This window comes from Megalopta genalis, unplaced genomic scaffold, assembly GCF_051020955.1.
Source record: "Megalopta genalis isolate 19385.01 unplaced genomic scaffold, iyMegGena1_principal scaffold0074, whole genome shotgun sequence".
NCBI classification, from domain to species: Eukaryota; Metazoa; Arthropoda; class Insecta; order Hymenoptera; family Halictidae; genus Megalopta; species Megalopta genalis.
In genome coordinates, this window is record NW_027476143.1 from 445,001 (window position 1) to 449,809 (window position 4,809).

General features: G+C 44.1%; 1 non-coding gene across 1 annotated transcript; it reads right to left on the minus strand.

Moving 5' to 3' along the window:
* Nucleotides 1-1,037: 1,037 nt before the first annotated feature.
* Nucleotides 1,038-2,958, minus strand: LOC143261921 (small subunit ribosomal RNA). The gene has a single exon (XR_013035918.1). It is a non-coding gene; the product is annotated as a small subunit ribosomal RNA (ribosomal RNA).
* Nucleotides 2,959-4,809: the final 1,851 nt, after the last annotated feature.

Below are 4,809 nucleotides of genomic sequence, written 5' to 3' on the forward strand. Positions count from 1 at the left end.
CAAAAACGACGGGGATATGGATATTCAAACTGGACAATTATCAACCCGATACTGGATTCGAAAAGTTTCTCTCTCCTTTCGTCGTTATTTACACCGGACGGACTCACGGCCGGCTCTAGCTGGGTGTCATATATATATACGTCCCACGCTCATGCTGCCACTAGCGCGCAACAGAGTAGGGTGTCAATGACAACGACACAGCATTGAAACGAGCTACACAAGCCGGTCTCTCTTGATACCAATGTAAACGAGCATTAAGTTATCTTCAGACTGCCCGATATTTTCGTCCTTTGGACTTTCCCAACGATTCCTTTTTTTCTTTTTTTTTTTACACCACAGCGAAGACTTGAGGAAGCGTGATTAGCACGCTCGCATCCCTCCCTGTCCTACTACAACTGTGTGTGTGTGTGTGTGTAAAGAAAGAAAAAAGAATACATTGGCTTTCTCTCTATCGAGAAGATGGCCTACGCAACGCAGATCAAAGGCCTAATACGTGTAATATAATACGCGTCTGGCCGTGTATAAATCACGCACGAATGATCTGGTCGGGCCCAACTCTTCTCGTACGCTTATTTTTCCGTGTTGGGGCACTATCATAAAATCACACAAACCCCAACACGTGTGTGTCTTGGAAGGAAGATGGCCTACGCAACGCAGATCAAAGGCCTAATACGTGTAGTACACACGTCTGCCGTGTAAATCACGCACGAATGATCTGGTCGGGCCCAACTCTTCTCCACCACACCACATCCCAACTTTGTACATTTTTATATATTTTTGTGCGTTGGGGCACCTTCATAATCACAAACCCCAACAACACATATATCTCTCTCTCTTTGAAAGATTTGTTGTGGCCTACGCAACGCAGATCAAAGGCCTAATACGTGTAGTACACACGTCTGGCCGTGTAAATCACGCACGAATGATCTGGCGGGCTCAACAATATCTTTTTTTTTTATATGAATTCTTATCCACAAACTAATCGAATTCATTTTCTCTCCTCCTCTCCTCTCTCTTTGAGATATATTGGAACATTGTAATGATCCTTCCGCAGGTTCACCTACGGAAACCTTGTTACGACTTTTACTTCCTCTAAATAATCAAGTTTGGTCATCTTCCCGGCATCATCGGCAATGCCGAAACATTGCCGCGCACCAGTCCGAAGACCTCACTAAATCATTCAATCGGTAGTAGCGACGGGCGGTGTGTACAAAGGGCAGGGACGTAATCAACGCGAGCTTATGACTCGCGCTTACTGGGAATTCCTCGTTCATGGGGAATAATTGCAAGCCCCAATCCCTAGCACGAAGGAGGTTCAGCGGGTTACCCGGGCCTTTCGGCCAGGGAACACACGCTGATTCCTTCAGTGTAGCGCGCGTGCGGCCCAGAACATCTAAGGGCATCACAGACCTGTTATTGCTCAATCTCGTGCGGCTAGAAGCCGCCTGTCCCTCTAAGAAGATTTGTTTGTACGTTGGTAGTAAAAACCCCACCGGCAGAAGCCGAGAGCCTTCGAGATACCATAATTACGTCTATTTAGCAGGCTAGAGTCTCGTTCGTTATCGGAATTAACCAGACAAATCGCTCCACCAACTAAGAACGGCCATGCACCACCACCCACCGAATCAAGAAAGAGCTATCAATCTGTCAATCCTTCCGGTGTCCGGGCCTGGTGAGGTTTCCCGTGTTGAGTCAAATTAAGCCGCAGGCTCCACTCCTGGTGGTGCCCTTCCGTCAATTCCTTTAAGTTTCAGCTTTGCAACCATACTTCCCCCGGAACCCAAAAGCTTTGGTTTCCCGGAAGCTGCCCGCCGAGTCATCGTAGGAACTTCGGCGGATCGCTAGCTGGCATCGTTTATGGTTAGAACTAGGGCGGTATCTGATCGCCTTCGAACCTCTAACTTTCGTTCTTGATTAATGAAAACATTTTTGGCAAATGCTTTCGCTTCTGTCCGTCTTGCGACGATCCAAGAATTTCACCTCTAACGTCGCAATACGAATGCCCCCATCTGTCCCTATTAATCATTACCTCGGGGTTCCGAAAACCAACAAAATAGAACCGAGGTCCTATTCCATTATTCCATGCACACAGTATTCAGGCGAAGGTAGCCTGCTTTGAGCACTCTAATTTGTTCAAAGTAAACGTACCGGCCCACCTCGACACTCAGTGAAGAGCACCGCGATGGGATATTAGTTGGACCGCCCCGTGAAGAGCAAAGCCCACCGGTAGGACGTACCACATAATGCCAGTTAAACACCGCGAGCGATGAACCGACACTGTGACACACAGATTCAACTACGAGCTTTTTAACCGCAACAACTTTAATATACGCTATTGGAGCTGGAATTACCGCGGCTGCTGGCACCAGACTTGCCCTCCAATGGATCCTCGTTAAAGGATTTAAAGTGTACTCATTCCGATTACGGGGCCTCGGATGAGTCCCGTATCGTTATTTTTCGTCACTACCTCCCCGTGCCGGGAGTGGGTAATTTGCGCGCCTGCTGCCTTCCTTGGATGTGGTAGCCGTTTCTCAGGCTCCCTCTCCGGAATCGAACCCTGATTCCCCGTTACCCGTTACAACCATGGTAGGCGCAGAACCTACCATCGACAGTTGATAAGGCAGACATTTGAAAGATGCGTCGCCGGTGCTATAAGACCATGCGATCAGCACAAAGTTATTCAGAGTCACCAAAGCAAACGATGGACGAGTGTAAACACCCGCCACCGATTGGTTTTGATCTAATAAAAGCGTTCCTACCATCTCTGGTCGGAACTCTGTTTTGCATGTATTAGCTCTAGAATTACCACAGTTATCCAAGTAAATTTTAGTACGATCTAAGAAACCATAACTGATTTAATGAGCCATTCGCGGTTTCACCTTAATACGGCATGTACTGAGACATGCATGGCTTAATCTTTGAGACAAGCATATGACTACTGGCAGGATCAACCAGGGAACTATACAATATGTATATATAAAATGGACAAAATTTAAATCCTTTTCCATCGTCGCCTGTTTCATATATATATGTCAGGTCGACACACCACTTTTCTCTTTCAAATATGTACAAGTTTTGCCACATTCCGCGCTTGTAACATATCTTCTTTAACGCTCAATTTCTTTCATTTTTCTACCATACAGATATTTTACCGTACGCCCAAAAACGTACGTATTATATTTTTGTTCTATCATAAAATCACATTTTTCTACGTACGCCAGCTTCGTACGTTTCTATCTTTGCCTTCATAAAATCACAAGATAATTTTATCTTCAAGAGTCTCGCTATTAACATCTTGTAAGATAAATGTACGTCCCAGCTAAAACGTACAAATACTTCAAGTTAAGTAATAATATATCATCGCTATTGACAAATTTTTAAGATCCAAGACACAGTTCTCTCTATATGTTTTAATATTTTTTATGTACTCAAATATATTCAAAGGAAAAAGTACATGGGTGATGCCATAGTCGTGGAAGCGCGTACGCTCACACTGATCTTCTGACCGCCGGAAGCACGAAACCTCTGATCTGGGCAAAATCGGCAAGCCGAGGAAGAACGGACAGGACACATGCTGGACTGGCGAGAAAGCGTGTTCTTCCGCTCGCGCTAGGCATTTCGATTTCTGACACCTCTTGATTTAAAAAATCAGTTTTTTGATAGTTTTCTCTCTCCACTGGGCTATTCATTTTAGCCACAGTTTTCAATTGGTACGATTTGCTTCCAAATCTTACAGATGCATTTTAAAAAATTTTTCCATCGCTCGGACAGAAGAGTCGATTGCTCAGTGAGTACGAGTATACATACAAAGTGCATACGGGTAACCAACCCCGTAGGGCTTGCCACATATGGGCCATTCGGTCAAAGACACCGACCCGTGGCCACGCTGTGTGGAGAAAAGTCCGTAACGTAAACGGCACGAAACAGTCAGGACCGAAGCCCCGAAGGAGCTCTGAGACAGCTTCTCGACCGAGATCGTAGAATTGGCCCAAAACCCGCTCTGCTCCGTCCGCCTCGCACGGACCGTGTATCTCTTATAGATACCGAACGGCCGGCAAGGACGCCGGCGCCGCCGGCCGAATAGCACGCGCGCTTATGAGTGTAAACCGCCGCGGCAACAGACCGCCCGGCCGTGCTGTTGTAACATAGCGCGTGAACGAACGAAAAAAAAATTTATAGTAAACATTAAAATAAATTACATTACCGTAAACTAGACAAAAAATTACACATTTTTTCCCAATATGAAAATTTTCACAAACTTTTCAAAGTCCCATCGCATCGAGTAAACTTTTTTAATAACGCTTCCGCACGATTCTAAATGCTTAATCCATATGTGAAATCGTTCACTGATCACGAATATCGTATTTAAAAAAATTACAAAAATTTATTTTTCAAAATAATCAAAAAAAACCGAAAAATCACAAGAGTAAAGTACCATTATTTTAAACAATATGTCGTTCTAAATGCTTAATCCCTATGTAAAAAAGTTATCTAAGCAAGAATATGTAATTGAAAAAAATTAGAAAAATTTATTTTAGCCGTAAATCGAAAATAATGGGGACACCGGAGCTGTTCGAAGCGCCGAGACGCGCCGCGTACGGCCGAATATTTTCTAAGTCCCAACGTACCGATCAAGAGTAAAGTACCATTTTCCTACATTAGATTTCGTTCTAAATGCTTAATCCCTATGTAAAAACGTTAGTTAAGCAAGAATATCGTATTTTTAAAAAAATCTAATGATAGGATTTTCCAGAAAATTGAAAAAACCGAAAAATGTCAAGAGTAAAGTGCCATTTTCTGACATTAGAT